Raw genomic sequence first — 16,995 nt, 5'->3', positions numbered from 1 at the left:
CTCTGACTGCACATCACAACCCTCTGGGGGGCTCTAGAAATGCTCCCGTCCTGGGCCCACCACAGGGAGCCTCACCAGACCAGGCTGGGAAGAACCTCCCCGGGTGTGAATGACTTGCTTCATTTCCCAGGGGTTCCTGATGGGCAGCAGCATTGAGAAGCTGGGGACTCATCCCTGCTGGGGTTTGGGACCTCAGAGGATGTGTGGGAGTGTTTGTGGGACTGGGTCTGAGCTGGACGAGGACTTGGAGCGTTGTTAGCTGGCCAGATGAAGATGGGCGCCAGGTTGGATCTGCTGTCTCTGCTTCCCTGTGGAGTCCCCTGTCAGCTCTGCTTCCTTCTGGTCCCTGGGCTTCCCTCCAGGCCCTCGTCTCAGATTCTGTTTGTCAGTTGCATCTGTCATGTGGTGTTTACCAGTGTCAGTTGTTAGCCAGAGAAATCCCATGTCATCACCTTGATATATGGTATGTATTCTCTTCTTCTCTGAGGCTGTGTTTTGTTTTGCTTTTTGGAGATAGGGTCTCACTGTGTTGCCCATGCTGGCCTCAAACTCCTGGGCTCAAGTGATCCTCCTGCCTCAGCCTCCTGAGTATCTGGGTCTACAGATGCATGCCGCGGTACCCAGCTTTATCTGAGTTTTTTAATGTGGCAAGCCATACAAACTGACTGTAGCCAGTGTGAGCCCAGAGGGCAACGGAGTGGAAAAGGAGAGGGCCACACACACAGGGTTGTCTGGAAGGCCAAGGAAGCCCTCTGGGAGAGAGAAGGCCAGCCAGCAGGGCATCTCTCAGCAGGAGCTACCCAGAGGGTAGCCCTGCCTCAGGCGTGAGTGAGTCCACGTCCAGCCTCTCAGGAGCCAGAGTCCTCCTGGGAGGCCACAGTAGAGGGGTATGATTGTTCCCAGTGGCCTCCTCCATCCCCACAGGGAGACCAGTGTCTCCGCCTACCCAGTGTCCGAACTGGCTGCGTGACTTGCCCTGGTCAGTAGAATGTGAGAGGACATCCCGAGTGTCAGGTCTGAGCAGAAGCTTCTCCTGTGCCCGCATGGTTCAGGTAAGCCTCCTGCTTCCCTCTGCAGGGAGGACAGAATTCTCAGTTGGGGGTCACCGCTGGGTGAGCATTGAGCCAGGTCAGAGCCACCCACAGAACTGGGAGCAGAAGCGTATGTTCTTGGTGTCCGCCGCAGATCGGGGGCTATTTGTTACCACTGCAAACACAGCTAATACAGAGCAAGAGCCCAGGCTCCAGTCCTCTGCCCTCCCCGGGAAGGAGACTCAGGCCCTGCCCAGGTCTGTGTCCTTGTGTCTCTCTGCCGATTCCTATGCTGAAATCCTAACTCCAAGGCGATGGTATTAGAAGGTGGAGCCTTGGAGATGGGCCTCGGTCACCAGGCAGAGCCCTGTGAATGGGATCAGTGCCCGTGTGAAAGAGGCCCAGAGAGCTGCCTCGTCACCAAGTGGGTTCCCAGCAAGAGGCATTCTCCCCGACGCGCGGACTCTGCCGGTGCCTCTGGGACTCTCGGCCTCCAGAACCGCGAGAACTGAATTTCTGTGGCATCTGTCATCTCAGTGCCCATGACTGATGCAGGCCCCGTAGCCAAAGTGGGGGACAGACCTTGCAGCCCCTCCAAAGCTGCACACAGAAACTGGGAGTTTGGATGAGAAAGCAAGCGGGGCCTCCAGCACGAGGGGCCGAGACCCGCCAGCGTCCCCACAGCAGCGGTCCCGGGGCCCTCCTCCCACCGAGGCCCCTCTCATTTTCCCCATCTCCCAGGAGCGCCTCGGGAAAGACTGCCAGCACACAAGACCGGCTCCACGTTTAACTCATCAGCACAGGGCTGCATCAGTCCGGGCGCGACTGCTCAGAGGATCCACCTCTCCAGCTGCTCACTGGCCTTTTCAAACGCGGGAAATAGCGCAGGGAGCCCGTTAGCACCTCCCGGCCTCTGAGTATCGGGCCCAGGTGGGACGCGGCAGCTTAGTGTGCTCCCTCTCCCCAGAGTGTGTCCCTCGGGCAGCTGCACTGGGAGCCTCAGATGTCCCCTGGAGCCACAGGACCTGGCCCAGAGGGGCTTCTCCAGCAGATGGATGGCCAGATGCCGCGGGTGAGGCTGCTCCTCCGACCCGCGCTGCTGCGAGCGAGCTGCACTCCCTGGGGAGCAAAGGCGCCCTCACTCCCGGCTCTCTCAGTGGACAGCCCTGGGACCAGGCGGCCTCCCTCCTGTGACCGCCCCAGCTCCCAGGGTCAGCTGGAGATTCCGCACACAGGTACCACGACCCGTTCGTCGCCACCCCTTTGCTGATCCGTGCTTCCGGCTGCCCAGGCGTCCCTGCGCCTCTTTCACAGCCCAGCCTCTCGCCCTGCATCTCAGCTGTCAGCTCTGCCCGCACTGCACTTCCTAGCCTGGCGCTCTCACCTCCTCCACTGCTTCCATCCTGGACTCACCCCCGGCCTCCTGCCTGGACCTCGCAGGAGCCTCCTTGCTTCAGCCCCTGCCCCACAAGGTCGGTTTCAATAAGCTAGAGACTGGAGTTAGAGTCCAAGTCAGATGATGGCACTTCTGTGCTCAAAGCACCCCCCATATCCTCCTCAGAGCGCGAGGACGCCCTGCCAGCCTTTGCCATTCACCCTCCCACCCCCCGCCGTCTGGCCTCCTCCCTCCCACTCCCCTGGAACCGATCCCCTGTCAATCCCACCAGGCCCACTCCTGCCTCAGGGCCTTTGCACTTGATCCCCTGTCCCCACGTTTATTCTAGAACAGTTTTAGCTTTAGAGAAATATTGAGAAGATACACGGAAGCTTCCTTACACTTGACATCAGTGTGGACGGAATGTCAGATCTCTTGGGTTTTGTCACTGTCCTCCCCCGATGCCGCGTTCCCTGTGGTCCTCGTGCCTCCCTGGCCCCCTTCCTTCCCCTCCCCACGTCACTCAGGTGTTGACTCCTGAGCGAGGCCCTGACCACACTTCTCTGCTCTATTCCTCTCAATATGTAGCACCACCTATTCTGTTTTTATTTATTCTATATTTACATGATCTATTATCACCATCCATTGTGTGTTTTTTAATTTGTATTTATTTATTTTGTGACTTGTCTCCCCTGGCAGAAATGCCAGGTTCAAGAGCCCAGAGAGTTTTATGTTTTGTTCACGACTATGTCCCTGGCACTTAGCATAGCAGTGGCACCTGCCTGTAATCCCGCCACTCAGGAGATCACATGTTCGAGGTCAGCTTGGCAACTTAGCGAGACCCTGTCTCAAAATAAAGAGGGTTGGGACCACATGGCTTGATGGTAGAGCACTTGCTTAGCATGTACAAGGCCCTGGGTTCCGTTCCCAGGACCACAGCAAAACAAAACATGCCTGGCACACAGTAGGTGCTCAGTAAACATTTGCCAGCTGGGAGAGGGACCACTGGAGTCCAGAGCCTCCTGCTGCTCTTCCCACCCACGTCTCACTCCGCCTCCTTCCTCCTCAGAGCTGCCCATCCCAGAGCCACCAACCAGAGGAGACCTCTCTGAGCACCACCCCAAGCCAGGCCCTGGTCCACTTTTCTCATTTGCTTCCACGGCAGCCTACGGGTTGGCAGAGTTATCATGGCCTCACAGATGAGGAAGCCGAGGTGCAGAGGGACAGGGGACCTTAGCCAAGGTCATGCAGACGGGGAGAACAGAGGCTGAGGTCCAAACCCAGGCTGGCCTGGCACTGCAGCCCCAGGGCCGTAACCATGACATTGGCCATGGCAATGTCCACCAGTGCCTGGGGAAGGTCCCAGAATGTCGTCCTCTTCCAGTGGACGGGACACATCGGGCTCCCAGGATGTGGGGGCCGAAAGGCCTGTGAGAGACAGGTCACTCAGAAGGTGGGGTGTCCCCGGGTTATCACTGAATGGCTTCTTCCCTCAACCATACCCTAATTTTTGCTCCTGATGTTGACCCAACAGCTGCCCCATTCAATTAGACCACAGATGCCTGTCCAGGAGGACATCTGAGCCACAGTGGTCACTGCAGCTGCCAGGACCAACACCCCTATCCATTCTGGAAGTCACCTCGTCCTCCAGGAGCTTTTTTGGCTGATACTGTCAGCCTGGCTAGGAGGAGGGGACCTCTGCCCAGCTTTGCCCCACGGCCTGGAAGAGTGACCCGGATCCCACCCTTCTCTTACCACCCCTGTCTTTTCACCTCGGGGGGAAAAGCCACGGCTGAGAGGAAGCCTCCTATGCAGGTTGGCTGGGCATCCGGGGAGCCACTGGGTGCACACGGGCAGCAGGTGGGTGGGAGGAGTGGCCAGGCCAGGCCAGGTGCCCTCCTGGGTCACTTGGACGCTCACCACAGCTTTGTGCAGGCAGGCAGCCAAGGCCCCGTCCCTGCCCTCCCAGTCAACAAACGGAGGAGCTGGGCAGGAAGCTGGTGACTGGGATCGGCGCTCAGGGCGTGTCTCAGGCCAGCAGCTTCCAGGTGGACTTCACCTGTGGGTTCTCAGCTCTGGAAAGACTGAACCAATGTGGCCGCCGCCTCCTGCATCCATCCCTTCCTCCACAGCGGGGCCTGAGCTTCCCAGAGCAGACTCCCCTCTCGTCTTCTGCCATCAGGGCCAGTCCACCCCTCCGTGCTGTGCTTCAGGCCATCCCGATTGCTCAGAGATGGACATTCCACCCATGCTGACCAAAGTGACGGAGGAGACTTTAGCCAGCCACTGCAGGCTCCTGGCCATCCCCCAAAAAACACCTGAAGCTCTCTGGCCAGACCTCGTGGCGTGAGGATATAAAGTTCAAGATGGCCAAGGTCACACCAGGGCCCCATGAGGGCCGTGTGGGGAGAGCCGCCAGGAGCCATCAGGGTGGCCGCCCTCGGGTTCACCCACAAGGTGCTGAGGTTTGGATTCAGGCTGCTTTGAACCCCAGCCAGAGTGAGGAGGGTGGACAGCAGACTGTCGTCCCCTCTGCGAGCTCAGACGCCACAGGGCCCAGCAGGACTAGGAATCCCATAAGCACTAACGGCAACAGGCCAGTCCTAACCCAACCAGGGGCTGGATGAGCACGCGCCCATGGGGACTGAGCTGTTGCGCGGGACAGGCGACGGCTCCTTCAGCTGCTCCCCCACTCCAGCCTCTGAGCCTCAGTTTCCTCACTGGTATCAGGCGCTACCTCCTGGAATGCTGTGGGCACTAAATGAGCACATCTGTGCCAGGCGCCATCCTCACCCGCATTCCTGACTCCCAGGAACCCGTTTCCTTAGCCGCGAGATGGCGATTCATTCACTGATTCAACAGACTTCCGATCATCATCTGCGTGATCGGGATTGTGGTCAGGACCTAGGACAGTTACCGGGATGAAGGAGCCCGGTCTCTGCCTGGAGGGGCAGGTCTTCCCGGCAGGCAGCAAGAGTCCACGTGGGGTCCGTGGGGTCCGCTGTGCAGAGTGGGCAGCCGGGGTGGGGGCTGCAACCTAGGGCTGGGCGCCTGAGGGGAGGGGTGGGGCGGGCTCTGTCCCCTGCAACGTCCTTGTCTCCAGTTGGCATGAAGACATTTAGGGGGGACTCCAGTTGTTGACCAGATCCAGACAGAAAGGGAAAGACAGACCATCGGACGGAAAGAGAAAAGTTAAGCGTCAGGGAAGAGTGAACCAAATTGTATCGCAGGCATTTCCCCCCGAGCGATCTTAATTTTTTAAATCAGGTTAAATTGTGTGTGTGTGTGTGTGTGTGTGTGTGTGTGTGTGTGTGTTTAACCCCCTCGGTGTCTCCCTGCTCACAATACAGATGAGGCACAGGGCCCGGCGGCGGGGCTCTTGGGTAGGCTGGCTCTGCCTCCTCTTCCTGCGGTCAGTGGGGACACAGCCTGGGGTAAGCACCAGGAGGCCTAAACCGGATTCTTCAAATACGGTATCTTTTTGGAAAACGGGTAAAATGTTTGTTTTCATGAGGCCGCATCTCTGAGCCCGGTGGCCCAATTATACTGCCACCTGGTGGCAGCAGACCAAAGCCACAGGTTCGTTTTGGGATGAACAAAGGTGGCTGAAGATACCAAGGCCATTGCCCCAGCTCCCCTTCTCCCCACCCCTTTGAGAAAACCCACTTCCTCAGTCCAAGTGCAGAGCCTTTGTTCCCCGAGTCCCACCTGCTCCCTCCTTCCTGCCCTCTGCCTGCTCAGGAGGGCCCGGCCCCCAGCCCTCCAGCTCTGCACTGGAGCTGGACTCTCAGCCAGGCCCGAGGGCGACGGGGGACGGAAGGGGGAGCCCTGCCCGGTAAGGTCGAGAGTGCAGATTCCACCCCGGCTGACGGTGGGTTTGAATCCAGGGGTTCCTGCACCTCTCTAAGGCCTCTCTGAGCCTCAGTTTCCCATCTGAAGAGTGGGGTGGAGTCTGGATTCAAAACAAGGTTTCTCGGCTTTCCACCGCTCGTCTTCCTACTGCACTTACCACAAGAGCCCGAGGGGTGGGGACAGTGGGCAGGAGGGCTGGCAGGGGCACGGGAGGCGGCACGCCTGGCTCCCCACGCAGCCCCCTGCCTGGAGCTCCTGGGGCTCGCGGCCGGCTTCTCTCCCACCCCAGCCCTCTGCTTCCCTCTTCCACACTTCCTCAGAGCCTTGTCCCCCAGACCCTGGGCCAGCTCGCAACCTGCTTAGCACAAGGGGCAAGGACTGAGCAGAGGTCCCTTCCGCCCACGGGACATTGGCATCACAAAATGCTGCCCAGAGAGGGTGATGCTGAAGTCCCTCAAATGGAACTCAGAGGGGTATCCCAGGCTCAAGGGAGGGGGGTGTCCTGCAGCTGTGTGTCCCCAACCTTGGCAACCACCGGAGCTGGCCTGAAGCTTAGGAACCCAGCCTTCCGGCCAGTGCTCTTGCTGTCTGGGCCTTGCTGTGTGCCTTGGACAAATCGCTCACTCTGTCTGTGCCTTGAATTCCCTGTCTCTGAAAGAGAGCCATCCGGCCTAGCGTAGCTCTGGCCACGCAGCTGCTGAAGGGTAGGCAGGGCTGGTGGGTCCTCCCCCTGCCCCTGCCTCCCCAGGGAACGCTCCCCAGGGACGTGGACCCCAGGGGACCCCGTGAGGCTCCCCACACTCGCCGTGGGCAGACAGCAGTAAGTGCTGTATTAATTATTACCATCTCCCCCTGGGAAGCAAATTCAAAGTGAGGTCACCATGGAAACCCAGACGTTGCAATGTGACCAAATTTTTAAAGCACTCAACATGTTCCAGGCAAATTATATCTCGGTGGAAAAGAAAAGAACGGGGCCTCAATTCCACACCCTGGTGGCCTCAGTAAGGAAAGCCCAGGAGCCCCCATGGGGCCTGGAACCTTTCTGAAAGAAGGGAGGGGCAGGGCAGGGGTGGAAGGCAGCAGCCCCTGCCTCAAGGGACCAGAGCAGAACTGAAAGGACTACAAGATCCTGAACAAGCTTGGGTGGGTGGCCGTGGGGCCTGGTTGGCCAGAGAAGCGGGGCCCTGGGTTCCAGAACCAGCTCAGGCCTCAGCTTGCTCTGCAGTCCCGGCCTCCCTCTCTGGGCCTTCCCCACAAAAAAGCCTCCGCAGCAGTATTTCTTAAAGGACCAGAGAAGTGAGCTACTGGGTGGTTAGACTTACATATGGTGGTCAGGAGAAGTGGAAGGCCAGGGGTTTTGTTCCTCAGGCCTCCAAGGCAGAGAGACTGAGATTCAAATCCTACTTCTGCTACCCAGTAGCTGTGTCCCCTTGGACCAGTGACTTAACCCCCTGAGCGATGACTTCCTTACCCCTAAGAGAGGGCTCAGTCAGGCACGGTGGCGCATGCCTGTAATCCCAGTTACACGGGAGGCTGAGGCAGGAGGCTCATGAGTTTGAGGCCAGCCTCAGCAACTTGGAAAGGGGCTGGGGATGTAGCTCAGTGGCAGAGTGCTTGGCTAGCATATGTGGGGCCCTGATTTTAATCCCCAGTATCACAAAAAAAACAAATAATAAATAAAAAGTAAAAACAGCCCATTGGCACATCCACCTTCCATATCTGCAACCGGTTCCTCCTGACCCCTTCCTCCTGGACTTGGGAACTTAAATCAGTGCGTTCAGGACATCCATGGCCCAGGTGGTGATGGGTAGGACAGTGAGATGCAGAAACCCCAGAGCAGGAGCCCTTCTCAGGCTGCTGCCCAGAGGTGCATCACACTGACTTGCCACATTGGCTGGTGGCCCTGGGCCCTGGCTGCCCTCACACTGTAGGGACACAGACCTCTGGGAGCTGCCCCTGGCCTCATCCGACCCTCCCGATTCTCAGGCCCCCTGTACTTCCTGCCTGTCCTTTCCTGCTGGGTCAGCTGCCCATCCCGTGCTACCCCAGCGAGCCCCAGGCAGGACTGGCTTTCCTGGGACAGAATGAGGTCAGGCCTGCCGGATGACGGATGGACGCAGTAACCAGCCTCCCCTCCCACCAGCCCATTGCCCTTCACTGTCCCAGGTCCACGTAGGAGCCACAGGCATCCTGACCAGGCAGCGGAGGGCTGGAGACCACCCTCTCCCCTCCGCAGGGCTCTCCAGGATCCCAGAGCAGCCAGGGAAGACCTGGACGTGGACAGCCCAGCTTTGATCCTCGCCTCATGGGGGCATGGCCTGAGCAGATCTCTGCTCTTCTCTGAGCCTCAGTCTCTATCTGGACACTGGACGAGGCCTGCTGCGTGCCCCCGGGGTTGCTGCAGGGACTGAGCGAGTAGCAGACGTGACCTCACTGTAAGTCACGATGCACACGGAAGAGGCAATCCTGGGGATCGACAGTCTTGGCTGCTTTTGCGCTTGACTCCCCCAGAGGCGGACCCTGGGTGAGGGGAGAGAGTAAGCAGTTCCCTTGGGCGGCGAGCTGATCCCAAGAAGCAAGGTGGGGAGATGAGGCAGGGAAGACAGAAACCATTTCCAGGTGTGCTGATCGCAGGTTACCGTGAGGCTGCTGGGCTCCGTCCTGCCAGAGACCTCAGGGAAAGCGTAGGATGGACCTTAGACCTGTCTTCCTCCAGGGTAGGGAAGCTGGGCTAGGTATCTGCCAATCCTGTCCTCCCCTCATGGAGGATGGCTCCCAGAGATGTCAGCCTTCTCTGTGGGGACTGAGCCTGGCCCACAGAGGGTCCCAGGCGCTCAGAGCAGGAGGCCACCATGTGCCTGGAAACCACACTATGGGGAGGAGGGCTGGGTCGAGGGCAGGGTCCTCCATGGGCTCACATCAGGGGACAGCTTCTACAGCCCATTTTGCAGATGAGGAATCTGAGGCTCAGAGAGGTGAGGTTTGCTGGCTCGAGACTGCTACACAGCTCAGAGAGGCGGATAAAGACTAGAAGCGGCTCTAGGGTCTTTGATTTTCTTTTTCCAGATATGCAGGACTTATCGTCATGGGGGTGGCAACCAGGAGCACACCAAAACAGTGTTCAATGACGGGAGACAAAGAACCCTGACTTGTGTGTTTGCCGGTTACCATGGTGTAAATACTCCCTGGCTAATTTTAAGTTACCACAGTGACGTTACTGAGCACAGAGTTGGGAAAAAAGGGTAACAATTGGTTCCCATAAGCTGGTATGAAGCATGACTCATACCAGAGCTCCAGGGTACGACTGACCGAGACAATTTTGAGCTCAACTCCTACCTAGCCACGTGGCCCTCGGCGCCAATCAGGATGAATTTTCTCTCTAGGGCGAATTTCTCTCTGTATTAGTCAGTTTTGCATCACTGTGACAAAATGTCTGAGATAAACAACTTCAAAAAAAGGAAAGAGTTAGCTTGGCTCAAGGTTTCAGAGGTTTCAGTCGATGGTCACTTGGCCCTGTCACTTTGGTCCTATGGTGAGACAGAACATCGGGGTGGGGAGTGCAGCCAGGAAGCAGCAAGAGAGAAGAAAGTCCCAATATCTCCTTCAAGGGCACACTTACCAGTGACCCAACATCTCCCAACCAGGCCCCACCTCCTAAAGGTTCCACCACCTCCCAACAGCACCACACAGGTGACCAAGCTTACAACACATGAGCCATGGGGACCATTTAAGATCCAAAACATAATGGTATCACAGCCGTTCCAGCTCCATCCCTCTGCTCCTGGGCTATTCCTCCCCCGGGAAGTCCCTGACGCTTGATTCCATGCATCCAGATCTAACTCGCCTCCCACGAGCCCATTCTGGTCCCCCTTCCTCCAGAATGTAGTTATCAGGATAAGTACCTGTAGTTGTAATAACAAACAACCCCTCATCTCAGTGATTTGGCACAATCTAAGTGTGCTGCTCATTTGTCCTGCAAATCCACGCAGCCACAGGACCCTGGTCTGCTCCATCATCAACACTATTTCCAAGTTCACCACAGAACCTGTGTCAGTGGAACTCTCCTAACTGCAAGGGGGCCAGGAAGTGTGGTTTAGATGGAATGGCAATTTTCTTCCAAGGGGGAAAAATGAAACATAAAAATGAACCAAAAAATAACTTTGGATTCTGCTTCTCCAACTTCCACAGTCGAACCCAACTTCTTTCTCTTCTATATTCTCCCAGAACATTCTTTTTTTCTATTCTAGATTCTTCTAGGACATTTTCCCCAGAGACTGTGTCTTTGATGTTTGATTCGGACTCTCTACCATGGTTACTGGGCTGGCCTTTTGTGCCTCCATAAACTCACAGAGGCTCAGGAGCAAGGGCTGCTTGCCTCAGGCATGAGGATTCAGGTTTCCCAGGCCTGATTTGCAGGTCTGAGATCAGGCTGGGGAATGGTCATTTTTAACCAGTTTGTTAGGTAGTTCAGCTGCCCAGCCAATACTGGGACACACGGAGAGGGTCCAGATGTCCCATTCCATGCTGTGGTTACTGAGGCCCAGGGAGGGCAAAGGATTTGCCCTGAGCCAGGGAGTAAGTTAAAACTAGATTTGAAACTGGAACACAGAGGAGTCCTGACTTTTCATCCTGGGCTCCGTTTAGCACCACACGGTGTGTCTCATCTACAAGACCTGACTACACACTCCAGAGGAGACACCGGGATTGTAGAGTCAGTCACAGATGACCAAGATGACCTCAGGACCAAACGGCGTAGGCAGCCCTGGGTTCAAACTGTATCTCTTCCGCCAAACTGGTGTAGGGACTTGAGAAAATGCTTACTTTCTGAGTCTCAGTTTCCTCATCTGGAAAATGGGGATGATAATAACACCTACCCTTTAGGGTGTCTAGGAGGATAAAATGCAAGTCAAGTGCTCAGAGGCTCTCTGGCAAGTCCTCAGTATGGTGGGATTGATGGTCTGCGGAGCTGAGTGGTTGTTCTTAATGTGCAAAGGGGCATCTGGAAGCAATCTCGGGATGAGGCTCCTGCAGGGAAGAGTGGGCAAAGTTTCCGCCACTATGTAGACAGATTTCACAAAAATCAGTTCCCTAAACAACATGCTGATCCCTTGGAAACGAGCTGCACAGCTTGATCTCAGTTTTTATCCAGCTTGGCACAGAACCGATTGTTTTAAAAATACTCCCAAGCCGTGTCTGCCTGTGCCAGCCCAGACTTGCTTCTGTCACGGAGGACCAAGCTCCGCTGCAGTAACAAGCAGCCCCACCTCTCAGAGCTTATAATATCTGGTTCTTCTTTCTCAATCTCCCTCCATGTCCACCATGGGCCTCTGCCCAGGGCAGGCGCACAGGCACGCAGGTGAAGGGGAAGCCACCAACTCAAATGTTGCTGTCCTCTGTGGTTGAGGGCAACAGGCTCTGGAGGGCCTCACCCTGGCAGTTCAATGCTCCCCCTGAAAGGGAGCAGCATCCTGGTGGCATCCTCACGCAGACTCCACGGAACAGCGGCAAATCCTGCTGCGGAAAGATTTGAGCAGGACCTGCCTCATCAGGATGTGAAGGGTAACAGATCCAAAGCCGGGGGATGCTCAGAACAAAGCCTGCAATGGAGAGGACTCGGTAAATGATGGGGTCATAATATCAAAAGTGAAATCTGCCCAGGAGTCCATCGCCAGTAGGATGGGGGAAGTGTGGTCTCGCAGTAGATGGAATATTGTTCAGCCATCAAAAGGGATGAAACACCAAGACGCTTGCATGCACGCCACGTAAAAAAGCCAGTCACAGCCAGCCTCACGGTGTCTCCTTTGATTCTTATGAAACGCCCCAAATAGGTAAATCCATAGAGATGGAAAGTAGATTAGCGGTTGCCAGGGGTCCGAGGGAGGAGGGAGTTGGGAGTGACCGCCAAAGAGCTCAGGGTTTCCTTCTGGGGTGATGGGAATGTTCTGGAACTAGACAGGGGGTTGGTCGGAGTGCAAGAGGAATACAGTAAAAGCCCCTGAATTGTACTCTTAAACAGTAAGTTTGTGTTGGGTGAGTGAGATCTTAACGACGAAACACCGGGGCTCGGGTGCTGGGGAGATAACTCAGTTGGTAGAGCGCTTGCCTTGCAAGCGCAAAGCCCTGGGTTCAAATCCCCAGCACCGCAAAAGGAAAAAAAAAAACACCAGGGCTGGAGATGCGGCTGGACCGAGGCCCCTGTCAGTCCCCAGCACCGAGGGAAGAAAGAAAGACTAAGTAAGTAAGTAAACGGTGGGCAATGCCCCGCCCAGCGCTGCCCGCCCCGCCCCCGCACTGAGACTAAGTAAGTAAACAGGTGGGCGCTGCCCGCCCTGCCCAGCGCTGCCCGCCCCGCGCCCGCACTGACGGCCCCCCTGTGTCCTCTTAGGGATGGTCAGCCCTTCAGGGTGTCCTGGGGCCTGGCTGTTTTGTGTCCTCTCCTGCAGCCCCAGCTTGGGGCAGCCAGCCCAGCATTGTCCTTGTCGTGCACACTGTGGTGGCTCTGCTAGCCTTGGAGCCCGGGGTGGGGCTGCCTCTCACCCTCGCTGTGGCAGGGCTTCTTCCTCCCTGGTCTCCCCAGGGCCACGTCCTGCTTCCCTGGGGACCCCCGGGGATGCCTGTGACATCAGCCATCCAACCCTTCCAGGCAGGGAGGAAAGGCGGGACCAGCGAGGGCGGGTGGCCCGGCGCCACACAGTGGGGTGGTGGTAGAGCTGGACCGAGGCCCCAGGAGCCTCGCAGTGGCCCGTGTCCCCTCATGCTGTGGGGCGGGACACGGGTGGCACTGGAAGGCTTTGGGCCCTTTTAGCCTGGGGTATGAGGTCGTGGAGGGGAGAGGGCTGGTGGGGCCAGGCCACCGAGTCAGAGGGAGGTCCCAGCCGCTGCCGTTACACTTCTTGTTTCACCATTGCCTTGGGTGTCGGGGACGGTTGTCACCACAAAACCACAGCACAAACCCAGCGCTTCCCTCAGCCAGCGCCCACTCTGGGATCCTGCCCCTGTTGTCCCCCCAGGCCCACGGGTCTGGGTCCCCCACTCGAGGACAGGGCTGACCCTGACATGAACCGCCCTCTCTGGGAGCCACCGCTGTATCCAGGCCCCCAGCCTCACTGTGCCTGCCCCATTCCCTCTTCCAAGGGTTCTGCATGTATTGAGCACCAACTGTGTGCCAGCTCCTTGGCACACGCTGAGGTGAAGGTGAGAGCATAGCCCATGCAGCCCTCGTGGAGCGAGAGGTCTGAGCAACGGAAGGGCTGCTCTGTGGGTCGGTGCACCGCAGGGAGCTTGCAGGGAGGTCCCGGCCCGGCTGGGGAAGGGAGGCTGGGGCACAGGGGCGCACAGGGTCCCTCCGGAGCGACTCCAGACAGCAGCAGCTGAAGGTGCGCAGGGCGGCAGCTTCCTGTGTCCTGCGTTGCTGGTTGTGTGTGTGCTGGGCGCGTGTCGCACGCGTGGTGTGCTGGGTGGGCGCGTGTGCACAGGCCAGTGGGGCACAGAAGCAGCTCCCTCTCTCCCTTGCCAGCAGGTGAGGGTGGGGGTGCTGTGGAGCCCGATGGTCCTGCGGCCACTGGGCTGGAGCGGAAGGTCTGTGGGCAGTGGGTCGGTGCTGCCCACGCTCCTGCTGTGGGCCCCACCCTGGCACCAGCGGGCCTTCTGCATCTGGGATGGAGCTGGGGGTCGCAGCCCTCTGTGCTCCAGGCAGGGCCCCTGTGTGGCGTCTCTAGAGCACCGAGTCCCCGCCTCTCCCTCTCAGGGGCCTTCGGGGCTCCGTGGAGCACCCCGATCTTCCTGACCGGTGTCCTCGGGCCCGGTCTGTGTCCCTGCTGCTCTGTGTATTCCAGCCCCTTCTTCCCACCTGTCCCTCAACTCCAGGTCCCCAGGGCCTCCCCTGCTCAGAGGCCTCAGACCGCGCAGGTTGCCCCACAAGGCCTGAGGGCAGGGCCAGGGCCTCAGGGGTTCCTGTTTCTGCAGCGCCCTGCAGAGGACTCCGCAGCCGCTCAGGGGCCTTTGTGCCCCCAGGTTCAGATCCCGGGGAAGGACCTCAGAAGGCCCGCGCATCAGGACACGGCTCCGCGGCTCCCAGGACCTGCCAGGCAGGCGGACTCGGGCTGAGGCTGGGGTGCCACCAGGACCCAGGTCACCCCCAGGAGGGCCCCTGCCCCTGGCCACAGAGGTAGCTGCTACTGTCCCATGCTCAGGACTCCCCAGGGGCCTCTTTCACAGGCGGGGACACATCAGTGACAGGCAGCAGTGGGCGCAGACGCCACGTTCATGGTGAAAGGATTCCGTTCCCGTGAGAAAGGCGAGTGTCCCGTGGGCCGCCTGCCGTAACACCTTTCTTTCTTTCTTTCTTTCTTTCTTTTTTTTTTAACCATTTCACTTTCTTTACTTAAAACCAATATTCCACTCAAGTAAGATGAACCACAAAAGCATCCTCTAATCCTGACCAACATAACTGAGTACAAATGAAGTCAATGGTGTACCCCATTAGCACGCTGCGCCATATGTCAAAAAACAAACCCTCCCCACCCTGCGCCTGGCCCCTGGCAAACAGATAAGTGATGAGCGCTGCGTGACGAGACATCAGGTGAGAACGCCGGCTCATGCGGTGGGTGGGCTGCCACAGAGGTTGCACTCGGAACTTGCAGCCCCGGCACCCAAAGTCAGTCAGTGGTGGTGATTTGTGGTGTCAGCCGTGCTCCGTCCACAACACCAGGTGAATACTGTGGCCAGGCATGCTGGTGGCAAAGACCGGTGTCATTGTGCCCATCCAGTCCATTCAGCCAGGACGCTTCACCTGCCAGGAAGCTCGAACCTCTCTTTGATTTCCTGTACTCTGGCAAAGGCCAACGGCTAATCAGGCTCTCTGTCCGCCAAGTCCATGATGTACAAGAAGCGGTTGTCAAACAACAGGGCAAAGACATCTCCAAAGCCAAGCAAGGCCAAGTTTGCTATCTCAGGAGTCTTGATGACCCTGAGAATACCATAACTGGCAAAGTCCCACCGGTAGAGACCGAGGGCTGAACTACAGACAATGTATTTGCCATCAAAATGAAGTCTTGACTGCAGGCAGATACTTCTGTCCTCAGAGACAGACAACATCTTTAAGCACTTGCAGTTGATTTCTCTTCCAATTGGCCAAATCTTGATCTCATATTTGTCTGCACTTAAAAAGGATGTAGTCTCCAGGGATATGCAAGAGAGACTTGACTTTGCACTTCTGCCAAACCACCTTGGTGACCCATCCCGTGTGCCCGGTGAGTGCGTTCAGGCATGTCCCAGCAGATAAAGCCCATACTTTCACAGTGAAGTCTGCAGAGCCACTCACCAAGATATCCAGTTCATCACTGTAGTCCACACTAAACACTGTACAAAGAAGTCCGTCTTTGTAGTAAAGTGCATATACACTCTGGCACTGGGTCCAATTAATACTGAGGTCTCAAAGGCTTCATGGTCCTCCAGTTGCTTCATTCTTAAAATAGCCTTCAAATAAACCTTCCAGTGCAAAGCGTCCTGAACAGAATCATCTATCTGCCAGCCCAGATTTTTACAAGCAGTCTGCCACACCCCTGTACAGGCACTTATCACCTTATTCCACTATTTAGAGACGAGGCAGCGTGTGAGTAAAGTCTGAGGATCAAGCCTTTTTAACAAATAAAAACTGAGCTCCAAGGGGGCAGTTTGAGGAAGTCCCGCTTGAGGAGAGTCTCCAGGTTATTGGAGAGATGCCTGAGCCGGACTGCCCCACTCAGACTAATTAGGTGACCCAGAGTTTCACTTTTCGGCATGTCCGTCAGAGAAAGAAACGTAACACAAATGTTGTCAAGCCATGTCTCAAAGTCCTTTCTCTGCATAAGGTTATGGAAAAATTTACCTGAGTGAGCACCCGGGGGCCGGGACCTCGCGCTGGATTCACACCGACTAGGCGCGCTCGGGCCGCCAGAGCTTCGCAGTGGCCAGGTCCACTCCACAGCCATGGGCCTGGACCTGCAGCCGCCGCTCCGGGTCCGCAGCCTCACTGGGGAGCGGCTTCCGAGGCTCCTTAACACCTTTCTGGTGTCCACCCACCTCACCTTTGCACCCAGACTGGCCCTCACCTCCAGAAGCCTGGGGACACCAGATCCCACTGGGCATCATGCAGCAGCTGGACTGACGTCCTCCTCCGCGGTTGCCCAGCACCTGTTTATGGCCATGCGCCATTTTCCATTTACATGGTTTCCTTTGAAGACAAACTAAGTAAAGAAGCACTGATTGAACACACACACACACGCTCATACTCACACTCACGCACACACACACGCACACACACGTGCACTCACACACATGCACATAAATATGCACACACACACTCACACACTCACTCTCATACACATGCACACACACGCACGCATACTCTCACAACACATGCACACACAAACATGCACACATACACTCACACACTTTCACACACACATGCACACACACATGCACACACTCACACACATGCACAAACACATGCACACACACATGCACACACGCACACACACACAAACTCATGCACATGGACACATGCACACACATATACACTCACACACACATGCACACACACTCACATGCATGCACACCCACAAACTCACATGTACGCTCACACACATACACACATGCACCACACACAAACATACCCTTGCACACATACATGCACACTCACTCATATACACACACAAACTCTCATACTCACACCCAGACAGCCACCAGTCTAGGCAA

At 57.0% G+C, this 16,995-nt stretch overlaps 1 non-coding gene and 1 pseudogene across 1 annotated transcript; both read right to left on the bottom strand.

Annotated features, from left to right (window-relative positions):
• Positions 1-5,731: 5,731 nt before the first annotated feature.
• On the bottom strand, positions 5,732-5,857 carry LOC124968725 (small nucleolar RNA SNORA51). The gene has a single exon (XR_007105825.1). It is a non-coding gene; the product is annotated as a small nucleolar RNA SNORA51 (small nucleolar RNA).
• An 8,335-nt stretch (positions 5,858-14,192) lies between these two features.
• On the bottom strand, positions 14,193-16,615 carry LOC124959640 (F-box/WD repeat-containing protein 2-like; annotated as a pseudogene).
• Between the last annotated feature and the right edge of the window lie 380 nt (positions 16,616-16,995).

This window comes from Sciurus carolinensis, chromosome 1 (genome assembly GCF_902686445.1).
Source record: "Sciurus carolinensis chromosome 1, mSciCar1.2, whole genome shotgun sequence".
In the NCBI taxonomy this organism is placed as follows: Eukaryota; Metazoa; Chordata; class Mammalia; order Rodentia; family Sciuridae; genus Sciurus; species Sciurus carolinensis.
Note: the sequence above shows the minus strand (reverse complement) of the source record. Positions and strands in the feature narration are given on the sequence as shown.